This window comes from Vicugna pacos, chromosome 17 (assembly GCF_048564905.1).
Source record: "Vicugna pacos chromosome 17, VicPac4, whole genome shotgun sequence".
Classification (NCBI taxonomy): domain Eukaryota; kingdom Metazoa; phylum Chordata; class Mammalia; order Artiodactyla; family Camelidae; genus Vicugna; species Vicugna pacos.
The window spans coordinates 45,081,439-45,098,588 of NC_133003.1; positions in this window are offsets into that span (position 1 = coordinate 45,081,439).

Genomic DNA, 17,150 nt, shown 5'->3' on the forward strand with positions numbered 1-17,150 from the left:
CTATTGATAAGAAATCTGCAATACATTTGGTTAAAAACAGAATGGTGGGAGGGAAAAAAATCAGTGATGCGTCCAGAAGACAGTACTCTTCTAGGAAACTCTGTCTTACTTTCAAACATGTCATCAGTCTGTACAAGTTATTGTCAGGAACTGGTCTATCTTTATAACAAGCAGCAACATTAAAGGAACCTGTTACTGTTCAAATTTGGAGATCACCAAGGTGAGAGAAATCAAGATGGGGATTATATGAAGGACAACTTGTGTAAAAAGTAAACAAAATGTCTCAGAAGGGCACTATGACCCAATGGAATGTTACTTGATAAACACGCAAAATGATAGATTCATTATCCAGTTTTCTCTCCAGTTAGAATGTCTATGTTAATGAAGTATGTTGTTGTGATCCCCAAGGGTATGAAGAGCAACATTAGATAATTAAGCAAAAGCAAAATGCTAAAGAAACTGAAATAATATGACTACTCATGCTTTTCAGCAGAAATTATTTCTGGTGTTAATATTAGAATGACCTAAAAAAATTCTCAGAGAATAAAAAATTTAGAAGTGAAAATATCATTGTAGCAAATAAGTAAGGTACCTTGCCCAAGGTCACACAGCCAAACAGTGAAAAATCAAATAGAACCTGTTAGCAGTAACAGGCATTACTCAGTAGTTTTGACCTCCCAGAGATCAGCAGACAAAAAAAGGGGTACATCTAGGTATAAAGTACTTTCTTCATACTATTTCATATGGGTAGGTAAGACGACATCACAAACCCTATCCAAAGGAGTAATACATAATGTGCACCCCTCCACACACCTTTTTACTATAGGTATATAAGGTACAAAGAGATAGATAAATAGATGTTATATACCATATTCCACACATAGTTACATCTTTCCCAGCCCACTCCCAGTTCTGTGCCCTTCCCCCAACCATAACTGTCACAAACCACATCCCATAAAAAGCAGAGGAGAAGCTATTATCAAGAGAGGCAAAGAGGGGAGCTTTTGATAACTCTTTTCAAAAATCTAATGATCTTATAGAAGACCAACATTGTTATAACACTATCCAGTCAGAATCAAAAAATGTTCCCAGATGAATCCAGATGGTTCCAACCCCTCTAGATCAATCAAAGATATCACTGAGCTTCTTATGTGGCTTCCATAGTATTTAAAAGATATAATTATGGTAACCCCCAAATTATATTAATCTTACATAGCAAAGATAGGGGCAATTCCAGCTCTAACTAAATTATTAACTCCTCATCACCAAAGGAGATTGTAAAAATGGTTTAAAACCAAAAGTTCTATAGAAAGTAATACTAGTGATTAAAAAAATGCAAGATATTACCAAGATGTAAAAGCATATTAAAGAGAGTGAAGAGGAACCAAAAGTTCACCAAAGTAGGCTTGGAATGTCTGCTGGTCCAGAATTTTGTGTCCTAAGCTTGTTGCCCATTAGAGTTCCTCTTTATTCTTTTTGAATATTTCCATGTAAACTGTTCAGTAGAATTCATTTCCCCACTCTTAACCTGCTGTTCTTTATGCTTCATCTTGCTGCTCTTCCCCTTTTATCTGTTCAAGATTAATGTTAGTCAATGTTAGATTGTTCTGCCATTTAAAATTTTAAACATGAAAAGAGTTCAGTGGGAAAGAGATAATTAAGGATATTTTGCTTGAATTATCAGGATAATTTCCTCAATGATCTCCTCCACAAAATACATGGACTTCACCTTATTAAAACTGTATCTTATTATTAAATCACCTCCTATAACCCACAATATATGAACTACTGAAGATCCAGTCTGAATCTTCCTGCCTTTTTGGTAAATGACACCACCATAAACTAGCTTAAGAAAAATAAGTAAAATAGTGGCTCAAGTGGCTAGTCAATCCAGGGGTATATCTGGCTGCAGGCATAGCTGGATCAAGGGGATCAAAAAGACCATCAGGACACTCTTTTTCCATTTTAGGGCTCTGCTGCCACAGTGTGCTCAGGAAGGGTCTAGCCATAGTCTCAGGAAGATTCTACCCACATCCATATTCATACTGTGGCAAACATGAGCAACAGAAGCTTCCCACTTACCTCCTCTCATCCTAGCAACCTAGTAGAAAGCAAGCACCTCTTTCCAGAAGTTTCAGCAAAATGTTTCAAGCCTGATGCTCCCCTATCATGACTCGAATTGGGTCATGCACCCATCCCTGACATAGCATGTGAGTTTTCTCTTTGGCCCAATCTGGATTTTTCATACCCTTTGGAGTCACAAGGTGGCCTCAGGCCCACCCAAACGATATGCGCTGATTGGGAGGGAGGAATAGTTCCCTCCCACACAGAAACCTGATTTTCTCACCAGAAGATATAATGGATGCTGGTCTGAGGGGCAAGAAACAGAAATGTCCACTCCTGGGACATATACTCCAGAAAAGACATAAGTAACTCATGAAAGCAAATATGATACCACAGAATATTCTCAAAGATAGTATTTTAAGAAGTTGTCAACATACTTCATACTATGGGGGATCATTACTACAACTTTTTGTACCTTAAAGATAAAGATGTCATCTTCTGAAAAACTATGAACTCTATAAGCCAATTGGAAAATTATAAAATATTATTATCTTTTTAACAGGAGGCCAAGGAACTAGAGAATCAGAGAAGTTTCAAATATTACATCATAGAGACTATAGAACTTTTTAATTAAAAAAATTCCTTGTAGCTAAACTAATCATTTATACATTCCATCATTTTTTAAAAAAATGAACTAGCTTATGTGATTTCAGTGTTGTATTTAAATGACAGCTATGGTTTTTTATGGCTATTTACAGAGATCGTAAACTTCTTACAAAATCTGCTACCATAGTAATCTCAGCAAATAATTAGCTCCTTAGGGAAAATTCAACTTTTCGTAACTCCTAGTTGAAACAGAAAATAGCGTTTAGCTCTTCTTCCTAAATTATGATACATTTACTACTTACACATTGCTGCCGACTATGTTTGTAAGGAAAACTAATTTTTTTCTTAAAAATGCTTTCAGACATTGTATCTAACTCTTCAAAATATTTAAAGATGAAAAATTACTTCATTTTAAGTAGACTGGTAACGGGTTGTGAAAAATAAATACAACACACGGTTTATAGCCCTGAAAATTATTTTTAAAGTGAAAAGATAATTCTGTTCTCCCCCCCCCCCCATTTCACAATCCCCTGTGGCTACAAACAACAAATTAAGTGTAATGAACATTCTTTCTGCTTACTCTGGGCAAGTGACTTTTTAAACTGAGAGTATTAAGTGTATCTTTAAATAGTTCATAAATAATGTGAAATGTAAATACTGAATTCAAGTGTAAATATATTATATCATTTATGTACATTGTGTTTATTTTAAAAGGGTTTTAAAGCAACTTAAAAGATGCCAAATTAGAGTGAAATAAAATAAAGATAAAGCGAAGGAAAACCAGCATATAAAAGTAGTTGAAGCCAAGGATAAAGTTTGTACTCAATATGCACTCCAGGAAGAACACTTGCTAACTGTGGATATTAATCTAGGTACTTTAGTTTCAAAACTCCTAAAGTGAACAATTATGGGTTCTCCTGATACAAAATTAAAAAGTAATCAGCAAAAGAGAAGAATCCTAGGCTGTAGATGAAGAACATGCCTGTAAACATTAGAGCCTGGAAAACTGAATGTATGTTATACTTTATATACATATATAATACTATGTTTTACATATACAATATATTAGGACATATATACACACATACATATATATATACAGAGACAGAGACAGAGAGAAACAGTAGGAAATACATATGATAATGTTTATATCATAGTTTATCTACAGATAAAATAATTATAAGGCTCTCATCCTAATTATTTTTTACAATTGTCAGTAATTATGGCTAGAGATGTATTGAGATAAATTATGTTGAAAGTAACCCAAAGGGTCAATGTCTAGATATCTACATGTTATGTACTGAGATTCTAAACTTTCACCCATCAGAAGCATTTAATACCATGAGTTATAGTCTTTTAGACATTGCACAAAGTAATCCTTTCTGTTTGGGATAGACTAGAGTCTCCTAGAAACCAGACTGACTCTTACACAGCTCAAAAAGAACACCCTGGCAAAAATGGTTCAACATTTGAAAATCTATTAATAGAATCTATCACATCAATAGACTAAAAAAGAAAAATCACATAATCAATAAATAAATGCAGAAAAAGTATTTGACAAAACCCAACACCCATTCATGATTACAAAAAAAAAAACCTCTCAGTTTACTTGATAAAGAATATCTACAAAAACTCATACCTAACATCATATTGAATATGAGAAAAGCAAAACTTTCCCACTCAGAGCAGGTACAAGTCAAGGATGTCCCCTCTCACCATTTTTCAACATCACACTGGAGCTCCTAGCTAAATCAATAGGTTAAGAAAAGGAGCTAAAAGATATACAGATTGAGAAGGAAGAAATAAAACTGTCTTTGCAGGTAACAGTGTCTATGTAGAAAATCCAAAAGAATCAATAAAAAATTCCTGGAACTAGTAACCAATTATAGCAAGGTTGCAGGATACCAGGTTAATATACAAAAGTTAATCATTTTCCTATATACCAGCAATGAACAAGCATAATTTGAAATTTAAAACATAATACGATTTACATTAATTCCCCTCAAAATGAAATACTTAGGTGTAAATATAACAAAATATGTAAAAGATCTGTACAAGGAAAATTATAAAGCTCTGGTTAAAAAAAAAATTGAAGAGGGGGGAGGATATAGCTCAAGCATTAGAGCACATGCTTAGCATGCATGAGGTCCTGAGTTCAGTCCCCAGTACCTCCTCTAAGAATAAATAAATAAACAAACAAACAAACAAACAGATTACCTCCCCCTCAAAAAAAGAAAAGAAAAGAAAAAAATGATAAAAAAGGAGAAGAAGATACAAAAAAAAAAACACTGAAGAAGAACTTAAGAAATGGAGAGGTATTTCATGTTCATGAGTAGGAAGCCCCAATATTGTCGAGATATCAGTTCTTCCTAAACTAATCTACAAATTCAATGCAATCCCAATCAAAATGCCAGTAATCTATTTTGTGGATACTGATAAATTGAGTCTAAAGTATACATGGAGAGACAAAAGACCTTGAATGGCTAACACACTATTGAAGGAGAACAAAGCTGGAGGACTGACATCACGTAACTTCATGACTGCCTATAAAACTACACTAATCAAGGCAGTGTGATATTGCTGAAAGAATGTGGATCAGAATACAGTCCAGAAATAGATCCATAAATGTAGTCAACTGATCTTGACAAAGGAGCAAAAGTAAGATAAAGGAGAAAATAAGGCAGTCTTTTCAGCAAATGGTGCTAGAACGATAGGACATCACATGCAAACAAACAAAAAAAAAAAGAAAAAGAAAAGAAACAGAGACTTTACATTCTTCACAAAAGTTAACTCAAAATGGATCGCAGACCTAAATATAAAATGCAAAGCTATAAATCTATAAGACCATATAAAGAAATTCTAGGTGAACTTCGATATGGAAATGACTTTTTAGATACAAAATCAAAGGCTCAATACATGAAAGAAATAATTGATAAGTTAGACTTCATTAAAGTTTAAAACTTCTTCTCAACAAAAGACACTGTCAAGAGAATGAGAAGCCACAGACTGGGAGAAAATATTTGCAAGACACATCTGATAAAGAACTGTTAGCCAAGACACACGAGGTACTCTTAAAACTCAAAAATAAGAAAATAATAATAATAATAATAAAAACAATAAACAGTGGGCCAAAGACTTTCTTAACAGACATTTTACCAAAGAAGACTTATAGATAGTTAATAAGTGTATGAAAAGATGTTCCATGTCATATGTCATCAGAGAAAGGCAAATTAAAACAACATTGAGATACCACTACACACCTATTAGAATGGCCAAAATCCAGACAACTGACAATATCAAATGCTGCCAAGGGTGAGGAGCAGTAGAAATTCTCATTCATTGCTGGTGGAAATTGAAAATAGTTCAGCCACTCTTGAAGACAGTTTGGCAGTTTCTTACAAAACTGAATATACTCTTACTATACAATCCAGCAATCATGCACCTTGGTATTAATCCAAAGGAATTGAAAACATACATCCTGCACATGGATGTTTATAGCAGTTTTATTCATCACTGCCAAAAACTTGGAAGCAATAAGTATGTCCTTCAGTAGTTGAATGGATAAGTAAACTGTGGTCCACACAGATAATGGGATATTATACAACATGAAAAATAATTGAGCTATCAGGTCATGAAAAGACATGGAAGAAACAAAAATGCATATTACTAAGTGAAAAAAAAAAGCCAATCTGAAAACGTTTCATACTATATGATTCCAACTACATGACATTCTAGAAAGAGTAAAACTATAGATACAGTAGAAAGATCAATGGTTGCCAGAAGCTGGTATTGGAAGAGAAATGAATAGATAGAACACAGAGCATTTTTAGGGTGGTGAAAACACTCTGCATGACACCACAATGACAGATACATATCATTATGCATTTGTTAAAAGCTACAGAATATACTGCACCAAAAGTGAACAGTAATGTAAACTTAAATTGTCTTAGCTTCCTCATCCTATTACAAGAGTGATACTAGAACTTATTGCATAGATTTAAGAATTACATAAGAAATTGAAAGTACTCAGGCGCAGTGCCAGTATGACCAACTTCACCATCATTATCATCTCCACCTTCATCATCACCATTATCATCCTCATGGTTATCTGTGGAATCTTTATTTCCAAAAGAGCTAGCACAGGTTGTAACTCAGTTTCTCAATTAGCTGCCCTTGAGGGAGCATTCCTACCTGGAGTACAAATATATATCGCTATGCCTATTCTCAAGAAAAGTCCAAGTGTAGAGGATTCTGTTAATGCCATTCAAACCACTAAGTCAGTTTCAATAGAAACAGAACTAACTAAATTAGAATTAAGTCAACTGTCTATCTTTCAAAGTCAGCAAAGTTATTAACACCGGCATTTGTTGTAAGTTCGTTACTTCATTGATTCTGATCAACTCACACCAGAGTGATTTTACATTTGTTCTACTACAATTTCCTTTTCAGTATGTGCTAACATAGTTTGAAGAGTTTAAAATGGTTTGTTCTAAACAGCCATTTTTATACAGTAGGATGAGGTAAAGATAAAATCAGAGCTTTAAAGCATCAGACATAATAGAGAAGGCAGGTCATGCTCAGATCCAAAGAATGGGAGTCCTGGAAGTACCCAAAGCCTACTGATCGATGGATGGAGGATACAAGGAAGCCATGGGTACAGAACATGTTAGACACATGAAGTTACTGCTAAGAGAGAGGATTAGAATTGAGATACAATTTCAAAGAAAACGGGAAGTTAATGAAAGACAGGAATGAAAAAATTCCTACGTGTCATTAAAATGGGTTATTTTTTAGACGGCTAGTAGAGCTTGCTCTTCAACTTCCTGCTTGATAACACAATTATCACTTCCAGATTGAAAATTAATTTACTCATCTTTCTGCAAATAGCCTAAAATCTGTTTTACAATAGTCATCATCAGCAACAATCAAAAGAACAGGATCTTGAAATCAGGCACAAGGTGAAACCTGGGTATCTTGTGTCAGCATAAGGTAGTTTCTAAGTAGGTACTTGGAAAAGAGCCATTGGCAGCGCTAAATCAAGCGTTTGCTGGGATTCTGGGATCTTTCATAATCACGCACCTTCAAGTTCCCTCCCCCAATTAGAGGCTACTAAAGCTTGATGTCAAATAGACCTAAGCTGGACCCCCAATTCATCTACTGACAGGGAAAGCCATTTAACCTTTCAAGTTATTTAGCAGTTCTAGGACTTGCTACAGTAAAATGGGAATTGTATCTATCGCAGTAGTCTGTTATGGAAATCAAATAAGATAGTGTTGCAAAGAAACTAGCTATATGCCTGACCATCATAAAGTGGTATTGTAGGCAAAGAAGGGCAGTGCAAGAATGTTGGTATGACAGACAGGTGTTCTTCCAGTGGCTCAAAGATCTTTTTAGACACAGAAAACCTGGTCCTAACCCAGTCACCTCTTTGTCACAGTGGGAGCAAGGATGTCAGGGATTCAACCTTATCATCTGCAAATGAAGCTGGATTAGTAGTAGATCATCTCCAAGGTAACCTTCTGCTATGAAATTTCATGGCTGCACAAGTATCCCAAATTGTAAATTAGTATCCCAAATTGGGAATTTTCCAGTTAATTTATCTTTGAGCTTAACAGTTTTACATTGAGCTCCCTTCCCATGTTCTCCAGTTTTCATCACCAATATTTCAAACGATCGTGAAGAACATGAAAGATGATACTAGCCCTAAAGAAGGGACATTAGTATTGGGGGATCATCAAAATTTTTCAGAATTGCCCAGACTTTGCATTAAATGCTGACTCTGCCATGCTAGTTATATAACCTTGAACAAGTTATTTCAGCTCCCTGAGAATTTGTTTTCTCTTCTGGAGAATGAGGCTAGTAAGTAATATTTACCTTAAAGTGTGAGCATGTAAGAACTTGAACTAATGTTCCTGGCATCTAGTTGGCATTCAATATTATATATTTTTTTTATTATTTTATTTCAGTGACTTGACTAAAATACCCCCAAAAGATTCAGGCAATGTTAAGCAAATGTTACCAAAAATCCTTATGTAATTTAAAATAAAAATTAAAGCAACAATGAGTTATAAAAATGGTTGCTCTAAATTTGCTACCAAACTGTGGCAAGATAAGATTATTGAACATGTGAAATGTACCTCAAGTCGAGCTATCAAGAATTAAAACCATGTCAAGAAATATATTTTAAATTGTTGAAATAAGCACACATTAATGATAAGACAAAAATTGTTGTTCACTTCTGAAAGACCCCCAAACTGAATATTTGAGAACTTCAAAACCTATTTTCATCAAGTGCATCAAAATGTTCTGAAAGATTATTTGTGAATAATGAAAGATCATTTCAAAGCCAGGAAGAAAATCACAGACTGGCTCACTTTTCAGCTCTCATATTATTAGTTCAATAGATTTATTTAAAAATCTTTCTGATCTCTTACTCTGACTCACTGAAAGCAAATTTTAAAAAAGGGAAAACCTATAGAGCTTTTCATTTTTATTAAGTATCATTCATATATCCAACATCAAAAAAATATGACACCCTTGGACTTGAAATATGACAGCGTTTATATTGTTCTAACATATTGCTCAGCCTATCAGCAGTACAATTACTAACATCAGCAGGAAGGAAAATCCATCGGTGAAAATAGGAAAGTGAATTTAATTTAAGTACCAGGAATACCAAGTTACTTTCATATATTTTCAGCACTGATTACTTTTAAAAAGTCATAACACTTTTTAAAAAATAATGTGTGAGTGTAATTGACTAAAGAAGCATATGTTTTGTGGAGGTAGTGATGATTTCTGTCTTGTTAGCTGCCTAGAAATATTCAGACAATATTTACTGAGCACCTACTACACTAGGCACCTTCTAGGTGCTGTGGTTACAGGCGTGAATAAGACAGAAACACAAGATCACTGCTCTGGTGATTTTAAAAAGAGAACAAAGGATAAATAAATGACTAAAATGATTGCACAGCATGGTAAGTGCTACAAAGCTGTGAAGGATGTAACAGAAAAAGATTAGGAGAGGGGGCGCTGGCTTAGTTTCCATAATGAAGAAAGATCAAGGAAAGCTTCTCCAAGATGAGAACTAATGACAAGAAGGAACTGCTCTGGGGATAACCAGAACACAGAGGATTTCAAACAGAAGACACAGCAGGCATCAAAGCAGTGTGGCAAATACGAAGCTTGAGTTTGGTGTATCAGAAGTACAGAAATAGGGTGACTGTGTCTGGAGTCCATACAGCAGGGAGGAGAATGGCAAGAGATAAGGTCAGAGGGTAGGTGAGCTAAGAGAGGAAATTCAGATTCTATTTTAAGAATAGTAGAGAACCATTAAAAGATTTCAGAAGAACTTGCAGGTGGCTGTGCAGAGAAAGGACAGAATGGAGGCAAAAGCAAAAGCAGGAGGTATCAGTCAGGAGCTAACAAAATACTCTAGGCTATAAATGATGAGGTTTAGATTAGAACAACAAAAGAAAAATTTTTTGTCCAAGAACTGAAGAAAGAGAGATCCCTGCAGTCTGTACAAGAAGAGATGGCAGAGATGCTAACAGTGCTTAAGTTCCTGGAGGAGGTCATGAGAATCAGCACATCACAAAGGGCTTTTACAAACCAGCCAGGGGACCGAGCACTGAGTCCTGATGGCCCCTTTCCCAGGATTTGCCCTCGTATTAAAGCCATGCTGTTCCCTCCCCTCCACTCAGGCCTCCCAAACTGCCAGGCTGCATTCTCTCAGTCAGATCCCCACCTGAGCTGCAGAGAGGCCAGTGGATGGAGGGCAATCCCCTCCTCTGGACCAGAGTTCCTCCAACTTTACCAGTGAACACAGCAATGAACTCCTTCAGAGTCAACGTCGCTCATCTAAAATATATTGGAATTCCTAGAGCACACCACGAAGCATGGACTTTTTTTATATTGAGCAAATGTTTGGATTATCTCTTATTAGTTGTGAAAGAAATGTTGTAATTGACACTGATCTTCTACTTAGTTTGAATCTATATTAAGCCTCATTTCTCAAGACAGTTTGGGTAATTATTATATATAAGCAATATAAGTGAAGTGTATCTATAGTTGTTCTGTGTACAAATATTGCATTATAATTTGAAAATCTATGCCATTCTCAATAGAAACTTTAAGATGGCCATTAGCATTTATTTCTAGAGTTTAATTCTGAAGTCGTAAGTTTAAGTCAAAGAACCTTTTTTTACCTGAGTATGTATAGTTTAAAAAAAATGAACTTTTTTCAGATGAAGTTAAATTGTACTCTTAGAAGAAAATTTTATCATTTAATTTTTATATTCTGCTATATCGATATCCAAAATAAAAATAAATTTGATAAATTAAAAAAAAGATATCTTAGATCTTAGCCTCTGGACTAGGAGAGATTAGGGAAGACAGAGAGGGGTCATGTTTTCGGTTTGAACCAATGCATAAGACTACAAGAGGAACAGATTTGGGTGGAAACAGTTCTGTTTTAATAATTGTTTCTTTTCAACTAACATTCAGCCTTTATCCATAACAAGACTAAGATACTGGCAGAGTAAATTGCACACCTATTATGTGTTCAAATGCTTGCTTTTTGTTCAGTATCACTTTACAGCTCTATAAGAAGTTTCTTTTGTCAAATTGTATGTACACTTCTGTCTACTTAAAGGTACACAGATATGTTTGCTTTTGCTCTTTCACACCATTTGCACTCCAAATAGAAATGATATTTAATTGACTATTATTATTAGAATTGAACAACCCAAATCAACCTTTGAAATCAAAGCCACAAGCGAGTTTTACCTATTCATAAGGATCTGAAAGATCATAATGACCTACTAATGGTCTTAGTGTTTTGCTTAGTGTGAAGCTGGCAGCACTAAGGGTGATCAGTGATTTAATTACATAAACAGAAGACTAAGGCTCAATTCCTTAGTATCAGAAATTCCCAGGCCAAATATTATTACACCAAAGTACTCTCAGGAAGGTATCATGTTTTGATCACAATCAAAACAAAATTTAGTTAACTTTTATTTTTTAACCATAAAGGTAACAATGAAAATAACCCAAACAACAATACTTACCTGGTTAACAACTTCTTGAATACATACTATGGACCTGAATCATGAGCTTGGTACTTTACATACGTGACCTCATTTAATCCTCAAAGCAACTCTACTCACAGTTGAGAAAACCGAGGCTCAGCAAGTTTAAAGAACTTGACCAGACTGTACATTAAGTAAATCGAGAATTACAAAAAACTGGAATTCACATATGTCCTATCATTCATTTATTTGTACATATCTACATTCAATGAATTAATCTTTTCCCAAAAGATATGCCACTATAAAAGAAAGATGACCACAAGTTCTTGTCACTATACCCGTTTGAGAAGTTCATTTTTCTCTCCCCTTGAATCTGCACTTGCCCCATGACTTGCTTTGCCCAGAAGAATGTGGTAGAAGTGAGTCACTTTCAAGGCTCAGACTAAGGAGATCTGCAGCTTCTGCTATCATGCTCTTGAGACATTCTTGGAAGGTTCTGCCACTGAAGTGAAGAACCAAAAAAAAAAAAAAAAACCACATGACAGACCACATGGAGAAGGACCACTCAACAGCCCAGCAGCCAGCACCAAATGCCAGTCATGTGTGTAAGTCTTCCTGACAAACTGAAGCCAGTGGACCATCATGATCAATACAGACCCAGTCAACACCACACAGAGTGAAAGAACCACCAGCAGAATACAGTCAAGCTACAGAATGGTTAGAGACAATAAATAGTTGTTTTTAAACCACTGTGTTTCTAGGTGGTTGGTTACGCAGCAGTAGATAATTTAAAGAGCCACAATAATCTTGAAAGGAGAGTATTAGTTATAATACAGCAAAATGCAACTGTAGAAAGTATGAAAGATGATGAAGAGATCCCTTTTCTCCTGTGGCTGGGCATATTTTTCTTGTACTCACAGCCCAGTGAAGTAGGAAAATCAGAATAGACCATGGCCCTTTTTCTTCACTTACATGTGCAATCACTTAATCCACTCATTTACTTACTCACTCATTCATTTGTATACTCATTCAGTAAGTATTTCCTATTATGTGTGAGCCCTTGTGTTAATTACTGTGGATTATGCAAGGAATGAAGATAAGACTTCTGCTTTTAAGAACTTTTTTAGGTCTAAAGAAGGGTTCAGTAAATACTCTTTGGTTGATTGTTTCTTACTCATTCCACAGGGAGTAAAGTCAAAGAAAAGCTAAGGAAAGTGGGAGAAAAAAGTAGGAGAGGCCTAGTTCATATTTTTAAATTTTGCTATAGATAATATAGACAATGGAGTATGCACTTACTTATATTTTAGGGCTTCATTCCTACACATACAATGTTCACCTACAAAACAGACTTAAAGTAAAGTAAATACTAAATTATTTTGTTCTTCTGTTTGGTTACCCTTGTGAGTATTGACTAATTTCCTAACCTCTCTGAGTTTCAGTGTCCTTAAATGTAAAATTGAGATGATTCCACTCCCTGTCCATCCCAAGAGATGCTGTGGCAAGCAAATGATAATAATGAGATAAAATTATTAAACCTTGGTATTGGGGTCAGCACTTATTCACATGACCACATAATTCAGACAGTAAAAATATTTTAAAGTGATATTTTATGCACAAGAAAGCAAAATGTAAGCAAAAGAACAAAATAAAAATTAACTGTAAAATCAAACTTAACTACCCAAACTGAACTAAACATCTTCCCAAATTTAAATGGGTGATTGTAATAATTAAGAATTGTAATACTCTGCCTCCTGGCCTCAGAACTGGACATGTGATAAAATTGAGTCAAAGTTCTCCACCTAAAAAGTTTTAGATTTACAGCTAAGAGAGGAAGGGCTTAAGTTTTGAGTTACTGATCCAGAAAGATGTGAATCAAATACTGCTAGTACCATGTTTCCTGCTATGGGGAGAAAGCCTATATTCTATCGAAAAATATGAGATCCACAGAGAAAAATAGAACTGAGGGAGATAAAAGTTCTAACAATGTCACTTGGGCCCCTAGATCCACCTGTGCCTGAAACCATTATAATCCTTAACTCAAAGCTATAAGAGACAATCAATTCCTTTTCATTATTCAAGGTAAAAGAAGTTGGATGTCTATTGGTTCCAACCAAGAGAATCTTGAGTAAAAAATAAAATTAGAAACTCAGAGGCATATTGAAATCATCTGAGACCTTTTATGAATTGTTTAGACAATTAACCTCTTAGGATAAAAGCATCTCAGATCTTAAAACAAGACTTTGCTTAAAATCAAGAAGACATGTGATACCTTCACCCCAGTCACCAGCCTGACTGCATCCTTTACCTTCTTTCTAGTTGAAGCCCTTCCTTCCTTTTCTAAACACATACCAACACAAATTTTGTCTCACCCTGTCTTTTAATTTCTATTTCACAAAAGGCTTTCCTTCCAGGATGTCAGGAAATGAGCTTGAGGCTGGGGAAAGAGTCAAAGAGGGAGGATGAAATCTAGTTTGCCACCTGTTGGAAAAATAGCTAATACCTCTAATCATCAACAGGCGGTCAGAAGTCCTGACCCCAGAAAGCTTTATTCATTACCACCGAGGAAATGAATCTAGCGAGTCAGCTACACTGATTATGTTAGGGAAATGGAGAAGCACTGCTATTTTGATAATCAACTCAAAGAAAATTAAATTTACTAACGGAAACTACCACTATTCATTTTCTGGACACATCAGTTTAAAACAACAAATAGCCACCTAATCTCTGAACCTTAAGATATGGTGCAAAAGCATGAGCTAAAAGATATTTAATCATTATCCATAAAGTGGGCTTTAGCCACAAACTGTACCTTAGACCATTCATCATCTGCCCATTTGTCTCATGCTGCCCTTTCCTTTCAGTGCCCTAGACATCAGGGAGCTCAGCCACTGAAGACTAAGCCTGTGATCCAAGTGCTCTGGGCTCTCCCACCAGAGCACAAGTCATGGGGCAAAGAGGCAGACTGGGAAGTAATTTGCTCTGAAGACTATCTCGCCCCTCCAAATGCTGTGTCTGCAAAGTAAATTAGTGTAAGGCAAACTGGAGTCCATCTTTCCTCAACCCTAAAAAGCAAGAGTCTGTGACCATTTTGCCTCTGCTTACAACCAGAGCTGTCTTAAGCAGAAGAAAGTCTCCTTACTAGACCATGGTGAGCCCCTATTTATTCTCCTTCCTTCAGGGATGAAAGATTCCAAGCTTCAAGTGTAACAGAGCTGCAGGCACCGACTTTTCCGAAAGACAGAAATCAAAACCTAAAAAAACCCACAAGTTCCCTTTGAAATACAGAACATTTGGCCTTCTCAGAGTGGCTACTTTCCAGACACTCAAATGATTTAAAGACAAAAACAGGTTGTTGCATTTGTCAGGGCAAACAGAAAAGCCTAGAGCAGGGCTCTGAAGTCTCTCTTTTTGTGATAAGGAACATCTTCCCAATCCCTTGGTGCTTTGAAGCAAACAAGTTCAGGGAGATGATGGGGAAATTGCTTGAAGAAGGCAGGGACAGTGACATGATCTATATGCTGGTGTACAGGGCCCATGCCACATGGACAGTGGTGGCAACGGAAAGGACTCTCAGTGTTCTTCTTGGAGTTTACAAGCTTTTGGTTTCAGATCCTGCCATTTAGTCAAATAATCAAATACTACTTATTAGGGCCTTTGGATGCAACAGTGTGCAAAACAAAACAAAAAAAGAAAGAAAACCTGCTCATATAAAGATTATGTTGTAATGGACTCTAGGGAGAAAGACTGACAATAAATAAAAACAAGTAAAGTTTATGACACTTTAGAAAATAATAAATACTTCAAGGAAAATTACAAAGGAAACAGAAGTAGGACAGAAGTACTGTAAGGAAAGGAAGCGGTATGGGGAAGGCCGGGAGAGCAAATGGTAGGTCTGCAATTTTAAATTGGTGTTCAGGGAAGACTCCAGGGAGAGGGTGAAGTCTGAAAAAAAAATCTGAAGGAGGGAAGAGAGTAAGCCAGCCATTTGGGATGAACAGGGTTAGAGGCAAAGAAAGAGAATGTGCAAAGACCCCAAGGAGAGACCTTACCAGTCAGTATCAGAGAACAGCGGGGACGCTAGTGTGGCTGAAATAGGGTGAGTGAGGGGGGCAGGGGTTAGAGACAGGTTCAGAGAAGTCATTTTAGATCAGATTAAGTATGGATTTATAAAACGCCAGCCTTTGCTCTGATGTGGGAAGTCTGTGGAGAGTTTTGAGCAGAGCTGCGATATGATCTTACGTAGCTGCAAAATTGAGGACAGAAGTAAGATTAGTTTGGAGGCTGTTAGAATAATATAACTTTGGTGCTCTGGGGATTGCAATAAGTACTTTCGTTTTACCTTCAAATAATGTTAAACCACTTCACATACAATGTAAGATGCTCAACACGGAATACCTTCATTTCTCCCTCCTATCCATTGTGCTATTATCATATTGTACTCCTATATATGTTATAAATGCCATAATATATTATTATCATTATGAAGAGAATTACATGCGCGGAGAGAAAGTCTTTTATATTTTCTCAACTATTTACCAGATGCTGCTTCTGTTTGTAGTTCCAGGTTTCCATCTGGTGTCATTTTCCCTCACCCTGAAACTTCCTTTATCATTCATTCAAGTGCAAATACGCTAGCAATGAATTCTCTCAGCTTTTGTTTGTCTGGAAATTTCTTCATTTCACATTAATTTTTGAAGGATATCTTTACTGGATATGGAATTCTAAGTTGATAGTTTTTTCTGCTCAGCATACTAAAGATGCCATTTTGTTTCCGTCTGGGCTGCGCTGTTTCTAATAAGAAAACAGTGATTTTTCTTATTTTGTTCCTCTGTGTGTAAGGTATCTTCTTTCTCTAGCTGTTTTAAAGACATTTTTATCACTGGTATTCTGTAATTATGATACGCTTTGGTGTAGCTTCCTTTTGTTTATTTTGCTGGGGGCTCATGGAGCTTACCGTTTGTGTCTCTTCTTAAAAGAACCTTTGTCACTGGATTTAGGGGCCACTCTGTTAGTCCAGGATGATTTCATCTATAAACCCTTCATTTCACAACACATGCAAAGACTCTTTTTTCAAATCAGTATTAGGGATTAGGACTTGGATAGCCATCTCTTTGATGGGGGGCTACATTCAACTCATTACAGGTGGGAAGACAGAAGGACAAATCCTACAGCCCAAATCAGTAGCACAGTTGGGAAATAACTGCCTCATGAAAATACAGATACTGAGGACAACCCCCGCTGGGTATATTTCAGAGGATTTGAAAGAGTTTCCATGTAGAGCTCTAGAAACATGAGGGCAAATGCACAATTAGATTGTTAATGTTCCATTTCATCTCAGCCTAGCCATGTTACTGGCTCACACCTGACCACTTTCTGCATTATGCATTTAATACTGCCGTTAATTTAGCTGTACCACCCAAGATGTACCCAGGAATGATTGTTTTCATTTAA